This window comes from Macaca nemestrina, chromosome 2 (genome assembly GCF_043159975.1).
Source record: "Macaca nemestrina isolate mMacNem1 chromosome 2, mMacNem.hap1, whole genome shotgun sequence".
In the NCBI taxonomy this organism is placed as follows: Eukaryota; Metazoa; Chordata; class Mammalia; order Primates; family Cercopithecidae; genus Macaca; species Macaca nemestrina.
In genome coordinates, this window is record NC_092126.1 from 128444435 (window position 1) to 128466279 (window position 21845).

The 21845-nt window shown below is 40.0% G+C and overlaps 1 long non-coding RNA gene across 23 annotated transcripts in view; it reads left to right on the forward strand.

Annotated features, from left to right (window-relative positions):
• The window catches only part of LOC105483454 (uncharacterized), a 379659-nt gene that overhangs the window by 220410 nt on the left and 137404 nt on the right, over positions 1–21845 (forward strand). The window lies entirely within an intron of this gene.

Below are 21845 nucleotides of genomic sequence, written 5' to 3' on the forward strand. Positions count from 1 at the left end.
CTCAAGCTCTGCAGAGTCAGGAAGGATCTGAGAGCTGTGTTCCAATTTCCAGATTGGAGCTGACCTTGATTGTTCTAGGACATCACCCTTCACCTACATACTATGCTATTGGTCCTCAGAAGAATTAAAATGGGAAACAGTCAAGTTGCCCTCGTTGTTTCTGCTGATTCAGCAAGCAGGAGACTCCCCCAGAGAATTCATGGTGGTTTGGCAGCCTGGGGTTCAGGCTCTGCTGAGGTTCCAGCCTCCTGGGGGCCAGATGAGGGGCGGACTTGTTTACACTGCATCCCAGACCAAACAGCTGGGGAAACTGTAACCTCTTTAATTTTGCTCTGCTGCCTTAAAGAGGAATTTGATTATACCACATAAGGAAGAAGTTTCTTTTTCTCATTCTTTCCCTCTCCTTCTTTCTTCCCTTTGACTTTTTTTTCTTTTCCTCATTCTCTCCCTGACTCCCTTGCTTTTTTTTTTTTTTTTGCTTTTTTTTTTTTAACCCCCTCCTCTTCTTTTCTCTCTCTTTTCCTCTCTTATTCCTCTTCCACCTTCCATAACAAATAATTTTGGGGGAAAGTTCTAAAAAGAGAGAAATCCTTTATTTTTAGAGCCAGAAAGATTTTTTTTTTTTTCCTTTGGCCAAAGATTTGTTTGCAGCTGAAAGAACTAGTGAAATAAATGGACCAAAGGCCTCTTTCTTATTCAGGCAAAATGTCCACGGAAAGTACTGAAAAGGCCAAACCTCGTGGTGACCTTAGAGATTATATTTTTGGAAGAAAAAGATTGGAGTTTGTTTTCTACCCCTGCCCCAACCAGGCCTCTTTCCAGCACTCTGACCCAGCTCCTCCAGTTGGGAAGTCTATTCCTTCAATCAAAGGAAACGCAGTGGAATTCAAGAGAGGGACAACCCAACTCCTAGCTGTATGTCATCTGCCAATCTGACAAATATCAGTTCTACATTCTCTTCCAAGGCATTGATCAATATATTGCATGGGATGAAGACCTGTGGCCTGCAATTAGAGCCCTCAGTTCAATCCCTATTTATTTATTAGAAAGGCAAAGAGGGTAGTATAGTTAAACGCAAGAATCCTAACTCTTTTATTTACAAGCTTTGGGTCTTCAAGAATATGACTCAGCCTCTTCAAGCCTCCATTTATCCATCTACAAAGGTGGGAACAACAATGGCACCCATCTGGCAAGGTGGTGTATTGTATGCAAAAGGCTTAGTGCAGTACCTGACTCAGGCAGTTTGCAGTCATTGGAGGTAATTATTAATAATTCAGTTAGCTGAGAATCCAACTCATCAAATTATCATCTAGCCCATGCTTTCCAACACAAAAAGCACACATCTGTTTATCAAATGCCCTTGCTGAAATTAAAGCGCATGCTGTCTGGAATATTTTATTGATCTATCAAAAATAAACCATTAAAAGAGGAAATAAAGTTATCCCAGGATGACTTGAACCTCTGCATGCTCCCAGCCGTCTCTGGCTGAACTCATTTTCCTAAATGTTCATAAAATGTATATAATAATAAGATTCTGAATGCTAGATACATTGCCTTATAGTTTTTAGAATCCACATTTTTCTCATTTTTGAAAACTGGAATAACATATTCCTGTCTCCAATTCCCTGGCCTTGCTCCCAGTCTCTGATTTCTCTAAGATTGCTGACAGTGGTTTTGTAATCACACCTGCAAGTTCTTTCTGTATTCTAGAATCCAATCCAACTTGAATTCATTAAATGTCTAGTTCCTCTTTTATTATCTCTTGTGCTATCTTGAGCTTTAATTCTCTCTTTAAAAACATGTTTCTTTAAAATATATATATATATATATATATATATATATATATATATATAAAAGTAGTACATATTCATGGCTAAAAATTTCAAAAATATGGTTAAGCAAAATGAAGAGGTAGAAAATCATCAGTAATCCTAGCATGCTGAGATAATAGTGCTTCCTGATTTGAGATAAAACCTTCTAGCATTTTTCTTTGTAAAAATAGATACACAGGCTGTTGGATAAATAAAGCATGAACATATTTCCATATAATTAGCTCTTTTTTTCTACAACAATATTTTTAATGTTAGCATACGATTTCAGTGTAGTAATGTGAGATAATTTTTACTGAGCTCAGCCCCTTTGGTTGAGCATTTTGGCTTTTTGGCTACAAGCTGTATTATTAGTGTTATAGTTACTACTTTGATAAAAGAAGTAGGCGTTCAGTAAATAGTTGCTGATATCCTTAAGTAAGGAGGCTCCAGAGGCATGAGAATGTAGACTTCACAAGTAGAGACACTCTGCCCTGATGCCTCTTGTTCTCATGCTAGATGGCTGACCTCAGGCAAGTCACTCCACTCTTCAGGGACATAGTTTTCCTTTTGGGAATTCTCTCCTGTTAAGGGGTGGGGGTGACAGATAGTGGCTTCCAGAACGGACTCTTGTAAAGGTGAAGTGCAACACTGAATACAGATGCTTGCAGCATAGTGCTTGGCTCTTAGGAAGGACCCAATAAATAATAGCCATTGTTACTAATATTATTTTGTTATAAGTTCTTACATGGTTCAAGGTCTATGTACTTTGAAAGTAAAGATGTTGTTGGAGGTCAATGAGTCCCTTAATTCAGGGATTTACATTTTGAGCTCAAGGCAAAGTGCATGGAATCTGACAGTACACTGTAAATAATATTAATATGAAGACTCATGCAGAGGCACTCATATAATATGTATAACTAGCTCTGCTATAACAAGATACATGTATTTGTAAAAATCATCATGCTAGGCAAAGCAGTGCAATAAACACCACATATATCATGGGAGATGGGGTACGGCAGTGGTTCTCAACCACTCACAATCCTCCATGATTTTCTCCCTCTCCCCAGGCTATATTTGGCAATGTCTATAATCATTTTGGGTCACTACACTGGGGAGTAGGGGAATCAGGGCTACTGGCATCTAGTAGGTAGATGCTGGCCAGGGTGGTTGCTAAATATCCTACAATGCACAGGACAGCCCCACCCCACTCCCCCAGCAAAGAATTATCCAGCGCAAAGTATCAGAATTGCTGAAGTTGAGAAACCCTAGGTTTGAGGGCGCAAAACTCAAAAACTTGTCAATGACACATTAAAAAACAAACCAAACAGGAATTAACAACAACAACAACAAATGGTAACACCATTTAACCCATGTTAAATGGTTAAGAAATGCATAGATACAATAAATATTGCGCTTTTCCTTGTCAAAGACCTGGCGTCTGCCTATGAAAGTGAAGGTGGGAAGGGTTGCTGCTTTTGAGCTATTGTGAAGTGGTGGGAGGGGGTTATCTAGAATCAGAGAGAAAGTTGCAGCACCGGATGTGCATGGTGTGGCTCATGACAACATGGTGGACTGAGATAGATGACAGATGGTGGAGGTGTATGCATTTTGTGTATTCCTATTAGGTGCAGTTCAGCTGGGTGCAGTTTTCGGCATTCATCTAGTGTTTCTGGGGGATGAAATTGTGTATAAGCAAACGTGAAATCCAGTTATGTTCAAATTGTTCCCTAATATATTAATGCCATTGGAACAAATTCATGATTTCAAAACAAGCCTTATAGCAGAACTGACTTTACATACTTAATTGCACTGAATGGACTTGGCTAAAATTGTAATTTATAGCACCAGTGATTCCTAAAATTATGGCAGATATTATTAGCAAAGAGAGTTTTAACCCATAGAAATTACCAAACTGAAATATTTTAGGGAAATAAGTAGGGCCCTGTTTATACAAACTCTTTCACATGCCACTGTCACAAGACTTTTCCATGACCTGGCAAGTGGCCCATACTATTAATAACAAAGTCTACTTAAAATCTTATATAATGCTGAAATAGTTAAGGGCAAATTATATATGTAACATTTGCTTCAAAATAATCTGGATTTGGACAGTATGTGGGAGGTGCTACTAGGAAACAAGATTGGCCATGAGTTGAATGAAATTAGGAAATGAAAACATGAGGCTTGGTTATCATCTTCTCCCTACTTTTGAATAATAAATGGAAAAAGAAGAGTAGTCCATTTAAAAATCATGTACAAGCAGTGGATTTGCAAGCAGGTTCATATAAATACTGATTTTAAAATAGAGATGCCATTTTTGAATGTAGGGTTTGTGTGTTGCCACTGTAATGAAATATCATGCTAAAAACATGGGCTGGGCTGAAAGTATTTAAAGCATGCTTACTTTCTTCAGGTTCCAAAGGATGGACTATGCTGAGTAGAGCATGATGTTTAGCAAAGGCTGTTGTCAAAGGGAAAAAATTAACATTCAAGTCATGGTCAGTGACAAGACAAATACTTGGAGTGGAGTTTCACCGAGCTGAGAATATAAGAAGCCCTAACAGAGGAGATGAGACTGAGTCAGGACGTATGTTGATTCTCTCCGTAGGAAACTTGACTAAGCAGAGAATCCGTGGTTATGAGCATGGGTGAGCGTTAGAGCTTGACCTCACCAGGGAGGCCTGGGTTCACTAAGTGGCCTTGGGCACTAATCTAATCATTGTGAGAAATTTTGTTTCCCTTCAGGTTTGTGAAAACTGGATTCACCTTGTAATGGAAAAAAAGTACGATGTAAAGAAACAACAAAATGGATGCTTGTGATAATAAAGACATAAATTGGAATAGACTCGCAAAAACTCTTAAGTGATTTTGAGTTGATCTATGGAGGATCTGATGAAAACTAGAAATACTCTCCCAAGAAAAAATACATATGTAAATTCACAAAACGTTTGCCTGTCTATGAATTCACAGACCCCTTAGTATCCATTCAGGACACTGGGTTGAAAACTGGAATTAGAAGCTGTGATTGGTCCAATCCAGAAGCCAAGATTGCAGTGAGGGGGATACAGGTTACACATGCAGCTGTTGCTTCTGATGTGTTTCTCCAGCCTGAACTACTTCTCCTCTCCAAATTCTGCTCCATTCTTTAAAGACCCCTGCTTTAGGGAGGCCTTTCTCAGCCTGTGCTATCTACAGAAGTTTTTCCTCTGAACTCACAGTAACTCTCAGTGTTGCTATTTTGGTCCTTAAGCATACATTCTCTTTGAATGCTTATCTCTGGATGTCTGAGAGAGAGAGAGAGAGAGAGAGAGAGAGAATGTTACCACCTGTCTAACTTGACTGCAAGCAATGTTACCACCTGTCTAACTTGAGAGCAAGACCATTTATCATACTTCCTGGTATATCCCCCCAGTATCATGTAGAGAACTAACAGACGGGCAGACATGTGGTTATAAAGTAGGTTCCCATAAGATATTATGAATTGAATAGATGAATCTTCTACTCCTTTCCTTACTCCTTCCCCTAGCACTTTAAGCTTAGTGCTCTCTATCGCTTTTGTCTGGAGCACCTTTCTCTACCAGAAGTCCGTTGGAAACTCCCATGGGTGTCCTGGGGATGAAAGTTCAGAGCTCTCAGGGAATTCCTCCATCTTCTACTTTCTTCCCCTCTCTGCCTCCTCCCTGCTCCCTGGTTCCATCCCATGAGATTTTGGAAGACCTCTGTCAGGTACCTATGTGTAGCACATCACATGACAATGATTCCCTGTGACATTGCTAAGAATACATAAGGTACATTGAGTACAGAAGAACATGTTTACTAAATTATTCATTTATTTTAATGTGCATTTGTAACATTGTAACCATATATCCTGCGCATTATTTCCCAGAGAATATTGATTAGGATGAGTCTACATTTGAAATTGAGATCATAGGTTAAAGAAAAATAGTAAGTAAATAATAGTTCGCTTGCTATGGTTTTATAGCAGAATTTCTGCAGGTGCGGTGAATGTTCGTATTTTCTGAGCACCAGGCTGGCCATTAACAGGCAGATGAGTTGTAAACATAAATGTCTTCATGTCCTTCTCCCTTCCTAGGAGGCAGCCCTAGGATTGCAGGGACAGGGTCTGAACCAGCCCTGTAATTCCTAGAACTGGTGCTCAGGGATGGTTGACTGAATTGAGTCATGCTGTATTGAATTTAAAAATTCTGTCTCAACATTAGCTTTCCCTCCTCAAAGCACTATTGTGGCTAATCCCTGGAACAGAGGGAAAGCAGGAAGATGGGAAGGAAAATCACAGCTCTGCTTCTCAACACATCTCCAAGTGGTCCAGACAGACCACTACAGAAGCCTATCCTAATTGAACCCCACTGGATGCCATTGTTTGATTATGTCTTCTTCCTCATTTTTCTATCCAGCTCTAAAGCCTACTTATGGATGTGTAAAGAGCTTTCTTTGACTTTAACACAATTAGCCAAGGATTCTCTTCACCACAAAGGCAGGTTTCACCCACCCAAGCATTTGCTAATGTCACAGAACAATGATGATTACCTAGCTAATGGTGGAGGGGTGGGGGTTACGGAAAGAGAGGAAAAGCAAAACATCAAAATTGCACAGAGGGAAAACTTAGCCAACTAACACCTGCCAGAAAAGACTAGAGGGTGGGGCTGGAGTGAGCAGGTTCCGCTGGGCTCTTCCCTAGGGAGGTTGCTGAAACTTCCCAACTCTGAATGTCTTTGTGTGAGAGGTGAGGGGTGGGTGGAAGTGAGTGAGTCCTGCCTGGGAGGCGAACAAAGAAAGGAAAAGGGAAAGGCAAGGGTGCTTCCACTTCTCAAGGTAACATACTTGAATGAATCCAGCATTGAAATTAGCCCTAATCACTGGTGATTCATTTTGAAAAATCACAAAGGGCCTTTTTTCCCCTCTGTTTCCGCTTTAGGGATTTCCCAGGCTAAAAGGGCAGCCCAGTTTGAGTCACTGGTTTTAAGAAACCAAGAAATGATAACGTGGAACAGATCATCAACTGCAATCCTGAGGGCTGTTAACCCTGTGTTTACAAGAATTCTTTCAAAAATTATTTATCTACAATTAAATCTGAATTCCTGTAACTCCATGTACTAAGGTATTCCTGCCTTCTTTTTTGTACTGCATCTCGACAAGTTTGAATGGTCAGAGGCTCCACCTAGAAAAAGTGACAAGTTGAAATTATAATCAATTCTGTTTGTTACTTATTACCAGGTATAATAAGGACCAGCTCTCCTTTATGGGGTATATGGTTAGGTATCTTTAATAGAGAGATTTCTCTAGAGCATCAATATCATTTCACTTTTATTGATCAAAAAATAACAATGACCATTTTTGAGTGCCTAGTATAATCTAGGCACTTAACATACATAATTTCTTTTATTTCTCACAAGAATCCAATGAGCTAACGCTTCCTTGCTGAACAGTTAAGAAAACTAAGACCTAGTTAATAAGTGGCCCAGCCAAGATATGAACCCCAAGTTTTATCTGTTTCAAACTATATGTCTTTCCATTCCCCTTATTGTGTTTCTAGAAACTATAGAAAAGACTTAGGAAAAGCAAGAAGCAGTGGGACTCAGCACAGCAGTCAAGGGAAACACAACTTATCACACAGATCCATAACATATGACACATCTTTTGCTATGAGATAACTGACCAAACTCATGTCCGAATTCACACGTGCCAATCAGTCTCCATGAGTCTCCTTGGGCATGCGCCTCAGTGTCCCCTATGTGCTCCCCAGTCAGATGCCCTCCACCCACACTAGCACCATATTTATATTTATTATCTTGTTAATTGTTGGGAAGAGGGGAAACAGCCATTAGTGGGCCATGCATTTTCAATGATTTAATTCCTAGTATTTGTGAGCACCAAGAGTGCAATGCTCAGCAATCACCCATTTCCATGAGGATCTGAGGTTCTGAAAAGAAAGTCCCATCATCATCGTGGGTTCTCTTTTGTCATTTCCAGTTCCAGGAGTTGCTCCTCTCACTGCGAAATAGTTGAACAGCCAGAGTCAGTATGGATGGAAAGACAGAAAAAAGAGCTGACAGGCTCAAAAGCAGGCAGAAGATTAGAAGGGGAGGGGAAAGACGAGTCTTCCATGAGGGATCATTTTAAACATTCCTGCCATTGTGTTGCTTTATTTTCTAAGCATCAGTTTCAGTGCTTAATGCTAATCTATGGGGATCATCTTCCCAGAAGCAACCTCCTTATTCATGGACTGTCTGAAATTGATTGCTCAATTTAGCTGTGATAAAAATAAAGTCCAAGTGCTTCATGTTCCATAATTACCAGAAAGGAGAATAGCTTGGAGTTCTGGGGGCCAAGGCAGGTCCTGATGATATCTCCTAACAAGCCCAAATCACGTTTATTACTGATTGCCCCTTGGAGAGCCAGTTCTAGTAGAAATTTTTAACTTCGTAATGTGCTGCCACACATGGACTTCTTAGCTCCATCTAACCCCAGGCCAAATACCAGGGCTAATGACTGCCCTTTGGTGATGTTGTCCAGACCCTCTTCAGTCCACTCTCACACTCTGCGGCATTCTTGGAGGCTGCTGGAAAACTGGAGCTGGGCTGGCTTATAAAAACTAGGAATTTGCCGCCTCCTTAAAGATCCCATCCCCTCCCCTCAGCATACTCTCCCTGGGAGGTTTCACATTCTTTGCATCCCCCAACTCCCCAAGCTTAGTACTGAGCCTATGGTTTACATTTGGGTGGAATTGAATTGAGGTAGAAAGGGCACATGTTGTCATCATTTCCATTTACAGATGGTGAAATCAAGACCCTTAGGTTAAAGTCATTTGCCTGGTGTCACAAACGTAATTGAACATAACTGGTCAGGTTGGCAGTAGATGGAGTTCAAGGCTTAAGTAAGTAGTATTTTAGTGGTCATTGGAGATAAAGTTTGAAGACATGGATAAGATTGGATGGTAGGTACCTAATGTATCAGGAGCCTCAGAAGGTAAGGGATAGAGTGGCAAGAGGAGATGGTGATATGAAGGAGCTGTGGATAGGACCGCTTAGAGCCATGGGCTATCAATGACTAAGGAAGTGAAATTTGTCTTTGCCAAGCTTAATTGAATGTGAATTTTTAAGAGTGTGGCTCAAACCATCACTAACTATGGGAAGGCTGGAGAAAAGATTAAATTTCTCTTTGCCCTATTCTCAGCATTTCTAGATAATCAGAATATCTAGATCAAAGGTTTCCAACAGTGGCACTATTGATATTGGGGACTGGGTAATTTATTGGAGGAGGTTGGCAACTTGTGCATGGTAGGATGTTGAACGACAGCCCTATATTCTACTTGCTACATCCTAGCACTGTATGTACACTACACTCTCAATTATGACAATCAGAAATGTCTCCAGACATTGCCAAGTGTCTCCTGGGAAGAAAAATTGCCCCCCAGTTCAAAACGATGGATCTAGATAAAGGCCTTAGTCCAGTGGTAGGCATGCATCAAATGCTTAGTAAGTCTTTTTATTTTTCACTTTCCTTTTTGCTCTTCCTTTCCCACATGGTGTCATCCATTTCCAAATGACTCTTATGCCCTCTGTTTCATCAGTTGCATTCAAAACCACCTCTGCAGAAGAAACCTGCCAAGTGCATTTACATTGTGAGTGTTTTCATTTTAATATGGGCACATCACCTTAAGCCACAGACACCATCTGAGTTAAGTTTAGGCACCAATGACCTGGGTGAGGCATGTATTTTAGAGACATTTCCCTCCTAACCTCTCAGAAAACAGTCCATGCAAATGGTTTGTATACTGCCCACTTATAAGACATAAATGAGTCATTCCCAAAGTGTGTTAGGATGTGTTAGGTACTAAGAGAGTTTTGTGATTAAATACATTTGAGAAATTCTGGGTTAATTAAAATTAAACAAGTCTCTCTACTTCTCAGGTCTTCTCAGAACCTTGAAGATGCTCACATATACTGTGAATATTCATGAAGGAATATGATTTTTAGCTTTTTACAAACTTATTTTCACAGGCCAAGGGCCAGCAAACTACGGTCTATGGCCCAAATCTAGTCTACTGTCTATTTTTATAAACAAAATTTTACTGGAACACAACCATGTCCACTCATTTACGTATTGTCTATGGTTGTTTTCATGCTATTAATACAATGGTAAGTTGAGTGGTTTTTACAGAAACCCCACAAAGCCTAAAGTCTTCACTATTTGGCTTTTAAAAGAAGAAATTTGGCCGGGCGCAGCGGCTTATGCCTGTAATCCCAGCACTTTGGGAGGCCGAGGCGGGTGGATCACCTGAGGTCAGGAGACTGGTCAACATGGTGAAACCCCGTCTTTACTAAAAATACAAAAATTAGACAGGCATGGTGGCAGGCACCTGTAGTTGCAGCTACTTGGGAGGCTGAGGCAGGAGAATCACTTGAACCCAGAAGGCAGAGGTTGCAGTGAGTCGGGATCACACCATTGCACTCCAGCCTGGGTGACACAACAAGACTCCATCTCAAAAAAAAAAAAAAAAAAAAAAAAAATTCTCTCTCTTGTTAGAGGCAGAGTATTCCATGGAATACACACTAGGAAACATGTGTTTAGAGAACCTCAATATTGAAAAGGATTTTAAAGGTCATCTAGCCCTCTGTAGCTGTGACTTCACAATGACCATGTTATGATATGGTTTGGTTTTGTCCCCACCCAAATCTCATCTTGAATTGTAGCTCCCATAATCCCCATGTGTTGTGGAGAAGAACCAAGTGGGAGATAATTGAATCATGGGGCAGTTTTCCGCATACTGTTCTCATGGTGGTAAATAAATCTCACAAGATCTGATGGTTTTATACAAAACCCTTTCATTTGGTTCTCATTCTCTCTTGTCTGCCACCATGTAAGATGTGCCTTTAGCCTTCTGCCATGATTGTGGGGCCTTCCCCAGCCATGTGGAACTGTGAGTCCATATACCTCTTTTTCTTTATAAATTACCCAGTCTCAGGTATGTCTTTATCAGCAGTATGAAAAAGGACTAATACAGTGTCCTTAAGAATCACCTGGAGAGCTTGTTACAAATGCAGATTCCTGGGAACCTGTCCTGACCTACTGACCCAGAATGTCTAGTGGGAATGCCTAGGAACTGGTATTTAACCAAATCACCCACCCATTCATATGCACAGCTAAACTGCTTACCTCTGATCTAATCCAACTGCCAACCCTGTACCTCAGTCTCTCAAGTATCCTCAGCATGACAGCTCAGTTTCCCTCTTCATACCTCTAATGGTGGAGAACTCACTACTTCCCAAACAGCCCCTTCTATTTTTACTCTACAGTAATTATCAGAAAGTTCTAATGTTGAACACAAATATGTCTTCTAGGAATGTCTGCACATTGGCTTTTATTTTCTTACACTTCCACCTCTTGCCAGCTGTGACGTGTATTTAAACAGGAAGGTAGAGGCCAAACTTACCCCAAACATCTACACAGGAAGGCTTTTCTGGCTCTTTCAGACAGAGTTGAGCTTGTCCTGCCCTGTACTTTCAAAGTGCATTGGAGGTTGCTCTGTTTGTACATTCTCCACATTTCTGCAAGTTAGTGTGGTGGTAGAAAGTACAGGCATCTGACAAAGCCAGATAAACTTGGGGCTCCATCCTAGCCAACTGCTTCCTCGTTCTTGGCCCTTGGGTAAGTTATTTTACCTGAGGCCTCCATTTTCTTATCTTGAAAAAGGGTGTGATATTAGCACCTACCTGGAGATAAGAATTCTGAGGCTTAAATAAGATATCCCAGGCACAGGGCTTAGCACAGAGCCTGGTTCACAGGAAGTGCTCAATGGGTGTCAGCAAGGAAGAGGATTTTGGTGATCTGTCCCCAAGGGGTGGTAAACTTCCCCAGGGAAGGATCCATCTATAAATTACTTTCCTTCAAATCCCCAGTACCTGTCACACAATAAATGCCAACAAAGAAAAGATTTATTAAAGGAATCATTAAAGACTGAAAGAGGGCAGTAAAAACAGTGGTCAAGAGCAAGGGGACAGAAAGATGAATTCGCCTAATTTCAAATCCCTTACCACCTGTTGCTTTCTGTGTGGTCTTGAGGAAAGAGCTTGGCTTCTCTAAGATTTAGTCTACTCCTGAGTACATGCAGCCCCAGCCCTTCCTAGGATGGTTGTGAATATTAAATAAGAAAATTCAGGCAAAACACTTAGCACATTAAAAAAACAAATAAACAAACAAACTCCAATGAAGGCTATTGTTATAATAATGATTATGAAGACTACTAATTATTATTAATAGTATTTTCTCAACAGGGTCTACTGGTGGCTGGGGTAAGAGTCTTGCCTGGAAAAGATGTCTTTCTTTGCTCATGGAGGGGAGACAAGGCTTATCTCTGTATTCTTCTGCTTCCTCTACTTAGATTCCCTTAGGAGATACATAACCAAGGGAGCAGCTTAAAATTTGAGACTAGGCTAACGGAGCCCCATGCAAATTCACCTTGGAGTCATACACACAGAAAATTTTGTGGCCACATCAATCTGTACACAGTGAACATTTCTCTTAGTGCCATAAACCAGATACCCTTCTACCCCCAGCTGTTTGTAGCATTTTAGGTGTAGACTTCGTTAAACTCCTAAGGAAATGAGAGTACTCGAAGGAGATAGAGGAATATCTTGTGTCCAAACCAAATAGAGGACAAACCATAAATAAGAGGGCTCTAAGACATCAACATTTATACTCAGAAGGCTCTTCTTACTACAAAATCTGGCTGTTTAATGCCTTGGAGATTTACCGTTGATTTCCTTGCTCTGATTTGCTTATGGCCAAACCCGAGCACCTGGAGCTTCTACAGAGGTCAGATAAGTTCAATGTTGAATGCCTTACTTTTTGCTCTATGAGCTGAACAATTCTAGGCCCTGGGAGTAAAAGGTAGACACGCACAATTTTTGCCCTTATGGAGCTCACAGTTCAGTAGGGGAGATAGACGTCAACTAAAGAATCACATGAATGAATGTAAAATTACAATGAACAGTGCAATGAAGCAAAGACTCAGGAGTGCCTTGAGATCATGTCATACGTTATTTGTCTACAGGGAAGACAGGGAACTCTTCTATCAGGACATGGCAAAATAATGGGATCTGGTGAATGGGCAGGAGTTATGCAGATGAAGGGAGCAAGGGACTGGTTTGGAGAATGATGTCAACAGAAGGAATAGCATATGTGAAGGTCCTGTGGCAGAAGGGAATAAGCATGACAGAGCAACTGAAAGAAGTCCTGCTTGATTATAAAAGCAAAGAGCCTGATACAAAAGGAGGCTGGTAAGGAAAGGGAGGTCAGACCAAGGAGACACACAGCCACCTGGCAAATATGGTCTTTATGGCAAGAGCAAAGAGAAGCCACTGAAATACCATAAGCAGTAGATTGACAGAGTTTGTACCTCAAAAAGTTCAGAAGAGACTAGACTGAAAAGACCAGTTGGGAGGCTGTAAGGCTATCAGGAGATTGGTGGTGGCATGGACCGGGGTGACGGGCACTGAAGGTAAAGAGAAGTAGATGTTGGATCTGAGATATTGAACTGAGATGAGATACCAACATTTTAGAAAATGCATAGTTTCATTCTTCTCAGAAATAACTTGGAATTTACAGGCCTCCAAAGACAGAAAACAGAAGGTTATTCAGTCTTACTGGGCAATAGTAATGGATTTTATAAATCCATACTGCTGCATCATAAATTCAGCTTAATAATTATTGGGGCTTTACACTAGCATCAGAGTCAGACAGAATGGAGTTCAAATCTCAGCTCACTCACCCCCTAGAAAGTGATCAGCAATAACCTTCCATCCTGTCCCTCAGTGTTCTCATGAGTGCAATGGAAAGGATGAACCATGCTTTGCAAGGTTATTACAGGGTTAGAAAAAGATGACGTGAGGATTACAAGTGGGTCATGCGTATAAATTGCCTAGTACTGGTCTACATATGTGTTATCCCTTATCTTCATTAATAAAACACCCTCCAGTAGGATTGGACACAACAGAAACATAAAAGAGTGGTGATTTTTTGAAGACGAGACAGTGGTACCATATCTCCACTTTTGAGCCGAATGAAAGATCATGGTCAGCAGGGGCTAGTGAATTTAAAATCACAGGAGTAGAGCAACTTCTCGGAAGACAAAAGATAGGGCAATATGTTTCTTACTTTTGTGGACCACAACCCTCAGAAAGAAATACATTTTATGCTGTGAGCTAGTAATATACTCAGCCTCCATTCTATTTATTCAGTTTCATTCAGAAGAAAACTCTGGTTATGACTCACCAAAATGATTTCCTCACCCTAGGGTCACAACCCACAGTCTGAAGAACACCAGGTTAGGGAGTTCACATGCAAGTCCTTCCAGGAAGCCTTCCTGGAACACCCTTACCGGCTGGAGGTTGTTACCACACTTCCATTTCCCTGGCTCTTATGAATTCAGGCTGTGCCTCACCATGTATTCATAACTCTTCTCTTGCCTCCGCAAATGCATTCACTGTTGGTGTATCCTTCCCCAACTACTTCATTACTTTACATGAAAAATACTTGCTTTGAGAAGTTGGGATAGTTTTATATTTGTCCTGGGGGAGGTAGGGGCAGGCAGGGAAGAAAACTAACATCTCTTCAAACTAACCTGCATTGGCTGAGTGGTTGCTCTGTGCCATGCACTGACCAAGGCTTAGGAGGAGGATGGGACCTTTCCAGACTCCCAAAGCCTTGGAAGCTGTGCAGAATCTCAGAGTGTGGGAGTGGAGCACATGGCCTTCAGCATGAAGCCTCTAAGGGCTCCTGGACAGGGGCGTGGCACCGTCAGACCTCTGCCCTGTGACGAAGAAGCATCTTTAGTAATAGAACAAGACTCCATCTGCCTAAGGACAGGAATAACACAGCTGTCCTTAATCACTTTATGAAATAAATAATGTGTTTGCACTCAAAGTTCACTCTCCAGTGTGAAGTGCACAGAGAATCAGGTAGCGATTCTATGCCGGTGCTTCATTCCAGCCGTCTGGACAGGGAATTGATCTTGTTTCTGTTTGGCTGTTTAAGCTTAGAATGGACATTCAGGACTGAAGCAGCTGAGAAACTAGCCCAAAGGTGAATTCCTTCCAGCCATGATAATGTAGAGAACTACAACCACGGACTTGTTAGGAGGCACACAGCGCCAGATTTCAATTTTCTTCTACTATTTACTAGCTGTTGATTGCGAATATGTTTCTTTACTTCTCTGAGTTTCTCTTTTTCTGGCTAATAACACTTATAGAAGAGGTTTGCCAGGGGCATTAAATTAGATAAAGCTCCCACTACAGTCGCAAGAACATCATAAGCCTTTAATAAATTGAATATGGACCAGAGTTATTGTTTCTAACATTCAACACAGCATAACTGAGGGGGTGAGGAGGGCAATCTCCCCAAAACAGCGTTTCCTTCATAAAGCCAAAAGGACATCGTTTCCTAGTGAAAATACATGAGGAAGTTAGGCCCTGACAGCTCCTGGGACAGTAGGAGATGTTATCTCAGGAGGCTCTGTGCTATGCTAATGAGCAGACATTACTTAGCCAGCGATCACCTATTAGCACTTCTGAGAACTCTATTTCAGGATTCACGTTGCCTTTGAGCACAGGCTGGGAGACATGGGAGGAAAATACCCAGGAGATTTATGATCTCAAATGTGAGAATTCTGGTTTCCTTCGGCAATCTATTTGCTACTACTTACTTTTCAGAGTTCTCCAAAGTTCTGTGCATCTTGTCCAGAGTTTTTGGTTGCAATCAATGGGAGAAACTGCATGAAATATGTTTATTCTATCTTAACTAGAATCAGAGTCCTCAGGAAACAGTTTTTCAGGGTGTCGTATTGCATTCAACCTCTATGGCACGTGATCATCCACAAATAGTATGTACAGAAACTTTAGATTGGATTAACTAGAATACCATATTTCCTGATCATGCCAAATATCCATTATAGTCACATTCACTTACTTAGATACAATGGAACAGAGCTACTTTTCACATTGAGAACATACACAAAGGGATTTCAATGCCTGTCCTCGAATCAGGAATGAATTGGGAATAATGACTGAATTTTTTCTTCATGAAAAGTGTAAACATCTATTAACTCACATTATAGACTCAGTCACATAAGTGTTGAATTGGGCAATGTATATTGCCTCCATGTTTTCAGACTGTAATGTTCTAAGCATCCAACTTGATAAAGTAGCTGTGGGTTGTATTTTTGTGGAATCACTGATATTCACAAGAACAGTCTCAAGTTTACTTTCTCTGGTAGACAGTAGATTTTGAAATTAAGTAATTAATGCTATATTGCCGAAAAGTATGTCCATTTATATGAATCAACTAATTTCCCAAAGTAGTGTCCATTTAACCAAAAAGGAAGTGACCCACACCTCTAAAAATATCATTAGAGGGCCAGTGATGACTTTAGACACAGTATGTGCTCAAATTCACAGAGCTGACAATGTGCTGATAAAGATAAGCTAAATTCCAGAAACAGTTGTGAAATAATTTGGTGGTTAAGAACATCAGAAAACATCAGAGTTATTGGAAATGATAATGTAGATATTTGCATAGTAATATGTACTGAACAAAATGTTTTTATTCAATTGACTATTCATTCTGAAAGTCATTTATTAAGTGTAGATAATGTGTTATCATTTAACTAGATGCCCTCGTATTCATAATTTGGTAGTCATCCTAGGTGTACTTTATCCAAACCTTCTAAGTAAAAGTCTGAATTAAGAGAATGGATATAGTGAGACTTACACAAAGATACACTGTTGAATTATTAAAATAATAAACCTTAAGATATTTTCCATTTAATGGAACATTAAATGCAAACATTAAAATTATACACATATATTTGGAGGACTGTGAATCCCAAGTATAAGGGGCATGGGCTTTGGAATCAGAAGCACCTAGCGTCAAATCCTTGAAGTTAATTTAAACCTCAGTTTTGTTATCTGTAACCTTTAGAAGATAACAGTACCTATGACAAAGGCTCATGACCAAGTATTGCATGACCTAATGCAGTTCTAGTTTTCGGTGAAATCAAACACATGGTAAGCCTTCAATATCTCTATCTCCCAGTATCTAACCACTATGTAATATAGGGTTTATTTGCATGGCATATAAAATGAATTATTTCTCAGTGGTTGATATTAGTGCCAAGTATATGAGTTTGTCCTATTATCTATGATATTTAAGAAGAATAATTATATAGAGGAAAAAATTGTTGGGTAATATGCCAACATTAAATATTTGAACTTTTGTGTTTTCACAACTCCTATTCCCTAAATGAAACAATTTTAATACTCATCCTATTTTCTTGGGCTATTTTGATCTTTATCACTTACTAAGCACCTGCAATGTGTGGCTGAGGATCTACAAAACCCATGTAAGACATAATTCCTGCTTTCACAGAGTTTACCTGCTAAAAAGACAAGATGTACTTTAAAAGGTAGTCTTTGGGAATGAGATTATTTTTGTGTTACTAAACTGTGCCAGAAAGAAAGCAGTTCGTTCTCTTATCTCTTCCTGTCTTGTCCATTGAGCTTGTGGTTTTAATGAGATAAAAATTTAAACATTTTCTTGCACTTTCAAATGCAAATGAGTCTTTCATTTGAGTGAGCAGAAAGCAAAGCTGAGATGTCAACATACCAAGGAAGTTTAGGAAGTCCATAATCATTATAGCAATAATTACTATCATTTGTTAAGCATCTTCTGAGGGCTGGGCTTTTTGCTAGGTGTTTTCCCATTTAATCCACACAATAAGGATGTATTATTGCCTCCACTTCACTTTGGTGGCCAATGAGGTTTAGAAATGCTTAGTAACTTGTGGAAAGCAAAGTCTGGATTTAAACTTAAGACTGTCTGCTTTTTTGATATGACCCTTGTTAAAGCAAATTTAAAATGGGGACCAGGTCTGAAGAATCCCTGAGTGGACAAAGCCAGTTAGGCCTCAGCCTTGCTTGATTTGCAAACATAAGTGAAACTTAATTTGAACTATTTCTTTAAAATGCCTGTATTAGAGAAAAATAGAACTTAAGCTCAACCAGTAAGAAGCAGCAAACAAACTTATGATTATATAACTACAGACTTACCAGGGGATTGATCAAATAAGGCAACTGTATAACTGTAACCAGTGAAATATTTTCTCTGCACTACTTCCATGTTCATCCTATAAAAGCTTCTTCCCCCTTGTGATCCCTTGGTGGAGTTTCTGAACTACTTTTGGTTTGGAGTTCCTGGATTGATGAATCACTATTTATTCATATAAACTCTTTAAAAATTATATTGTGCCTGAGTTTACCCTCTTAATACTCTTTAGCTCAATTTAAGAATATGGTATGCTATAGAATGCAAATGCCTACTCTTCTTGGATGTCTTCTCTGTTATCCTTTCTTCTGCAGGTAAAGTTCTGATGATTAACACATGGCAGTTGAGCCACAAATCCCCTGACTTTCCATTTCTGGCAGACATTACTAATTGATCACAGCTCCCCTTTTCAATGAAACTCAGGGACAGGAGAATCTTCAACACAGCATTCCAAAGCAGTCAGTCTCAACAAATTGACTATAGTTAACAGCCAACATCTAATTGACATCTCTGCTATAGTACCTTGTTTATGACTCTATTAACAGCATATAGGACATATTTTAGTTATTTACCTCCCTTTTAGTTTTGGCTGTGAGACTGTGAGACTCCAGTGGCAGGCCCATTCATTTTCCTCAATCCAGCATCCTGTACACAGTCTACTATGTAACACAATGGGAACCTAGTAAAAGTTTTGTTGGATCAAACGTAAGTACTTTCAGTTTAAACCTGTTTGACTACCAAATGCCATACATCCTTATGACTGCACTACTGCCTAATACTAGCTTTCAAGAACTTTGCCAGGTGACTGACCCCTGAGCTTTATTCCAAAATTTTCCCAGGTAATCATCAAGTGTCTCTCATTGTGTGTCTTTGGGTCCACAAAAAAAAAAAAAAAGAGAGAATTGAATTTATGATTAATGTCCTGGAGAAGTCTCTCTCCCTTTCTAGTTTATTTTGGCCAGAACCACCTTAGGCTGCGTTCTGTGTGGCCTCTGTGAGAGGTGCTATGTGGTACAGAGAGGAATAAGATTTATTCCCTGACATCAGGGTACTCACAGGCATGTGGAGAGGCAGTCATTTAATGACAGTGGGGTTGTCATGGAGAAAAGCAGGTGACATCTCGGGTGAATGAGGCTTTGTCCAAGAGAATCTTAAAGAGTGAAAAAGATTCATCCAGGAGGGAAGGGAAAGAAGAATGTTTAAACCACTAAAAACATTGTGCTTTTGAGTCTAAATCCAGGCATGCCAGGGATGTGACTATTGATTTCAAAGTCCCAAGATATACCTTTCATCTGTCTCTCAAAATGCTTTGGGATCTTCCAAGTAGAACTTCAGTAGATCTGCCCTGAATCTCTGGAGCCTGCCATTGTACATATGCTTTCTACACCAACACATGGAAATAGTATTTCATTTATTTATTATTTTAATGCAGTGATTGATCATGGTTGTTGAGGGGGATCATGCATTTTTAAGGATTTCAGCACACCTTTTACATACCCTGAGGGTCCACCTTTTGAAATCAATGAATGCCTCATGAGCATATTCTTTCAGAACTGAAACCTTCAAAAAGAGGCACATAATATCCCCACATTTCCTATGAAAGACATTATTCAAATGTCCTCAAGTGACGGATGGTCTAATAATCTGCAAAAACGTGCTCCTTACACTCTGAGGTCAGCCCTGTTTTACTTGAAAGTTTGCACTCATACAAGTACCATCTGGAGCCCACATCCTCTGTCTTAAGCTTCAAATAAATCCTGATTTACCACAGAAACATTTGCCAAGAGTCTGCTTGCTAGAAAAATTACCAGTTTCTCCCCCTTTGTGGCACACCTTTGCAATAAATGACACATAGTAGACATTTAATAAAAGACTGTCTGTTGGGATGCTCTTTAGGATGCTAAAAAAGTTACCTGTTGGGGAACAAGAGTTGGGAAATTGCAGCTACACCTTTTTGTGGATGGGGAGGAGGGCAGATCTGGCAAGACTACAGAGTTTTTTTTTTTTTTTATCTGGGTCATCCTAATCCAAATTAAAGCTGCATGTGCTGCCTCGACATTCTGACTCAATACCTCTGCAGTTTCCTTACCAAACATTTTTCAGCTCTCAGTCTGGGGCACATTTTGATCTGATGATGTATGTAGGTAGAAGAAGAATGGATGGATGCTTGAAGATGGACTTCAAATCCCAAAGGGATCATGTGCTATTGTGTTCCTTAAAAAGCCTGAGGAATGCTTTATGTTTGGTCTAACCCACAGTCTGCTGGTGGCATGTTTGTGGCTAACACCTTGCAAAGGGGACACAGGGCCTTGGTGCTCATGTTTTCTCTCTGGGACAAAAACCAAGGTGCATATATGATTTCTTTAATAATTCTAAGATGTTATCCAAGCCCAGTCCGGGGTCCAATGTGCTCTGAAAAATGCCCTAAGCATTTGAGCTAAGCCACTGAGTCAGGTGATGAAGCTAATCTAGCCACTCTGTTTTTGTGCCAGCCAGTTGATCCACAGATGCTCTGAGCATTGATCTGCTTGCCAGGACTGGAATGGACCACTCCTGTACTTTTTCACTGAATTCCCTTAAAAGTGGAAAAGCATCCCTTTCCTTTTAAAATAGACCCGGAAGCACAGTCAACTAGCTTTAATTCTTTTTCAAGCTTGATTCATAGTTTTTTTTTAATCAATTCCTGGTAGGAAGTGGGTCCTACATACATGCATTTTTTTTTTTTTCCAAAAATGGGGAAATGAGTAATTCCTAAGTAATGGGCCAAGAAGAAAACCTGGAACTTCAGTAGGCTTTTCACCTTTTGGGTGCTCATAAGAGCTTTATTAAAGATTATTTTTTGAAAATCACCCACAATTCCATGATCTAACAATAATTTTTTTAAAATCTAGTCTTAAATTTTTTAAAAATAAAATTGTGATTCATGGTGCATAAACTTTTGCAGAATGCATTTTGTTACTAAAACTCTTGTGACCATTTTTGTATATACTTAATGCCTAAATATTTTTAAAAACTTAGGCTGTTCAAGGGTCACATAATAATCCACAAAATCTTCTTTGTGAAATTACATAAAATCAACCCAGGATACGCACCATGGTAGTTAATAGTGGAGACGCAAGTTAGAAAGACCTGAATTTAAATCCTGGTTCTCCCACTGAATAAGCATGAACAATATATAAATTAATAATACAATAACATTCATTGAGCATCTGCTACATAGCAGGAAATTTGCTAAGGGCCTTTCGTGTATTAATTTCACTTAATCCTTATAACCCTATGAGGCTGGTACCATTGTTATTCCTACTTTGCAGATGAGGGTATGAACAGAGACTAAGGAATGTTTAATACTTCAGCTCACAAAGTAAGTACATGCACTTGATCTGGCCATGCCCACATCACCAGACTGAGGTTCCACACTTTTCAACTAGCCTTTGGAAGTCAGGTCCCGTTGGTCACTTCCCTGAAAGTCTGAGTCCTTAGCATCCCCAGCCTTAGCGCTGCCTCACAACACTCACTCCTTCTTCTAAATGCCACTTGCTTCAGGAAGCCTTCTTAGTGCTCTTGACATATATTCTCTTGGCAACCTGCACTTTCATTTAGAGCAGTTTTTAGATGGGGATTAGTTCATTTTGTAACTATGAGTTCAACACCCACCTCTCCTTGCTGGAGGGAGACAACATGATTCCCTCACATCCATATCCCCCCTCCACAGTGTGGATGACTGACTTATTAGTAAATATCCTTCTCAATTCTTTAACCATTAATATGGTCCATTCCCATCAGCTCAGTTCTAATTCTGTGGCCTTCAGCATGACCAACGGGGAAGAAGAGGAGATGAGTGAAATTTCTCAGTTAAACTGTAACTTTAGGAAGGAAAGGTCTTTGAAAACCTCATCCGTTCTGTGTTCCTTTCAG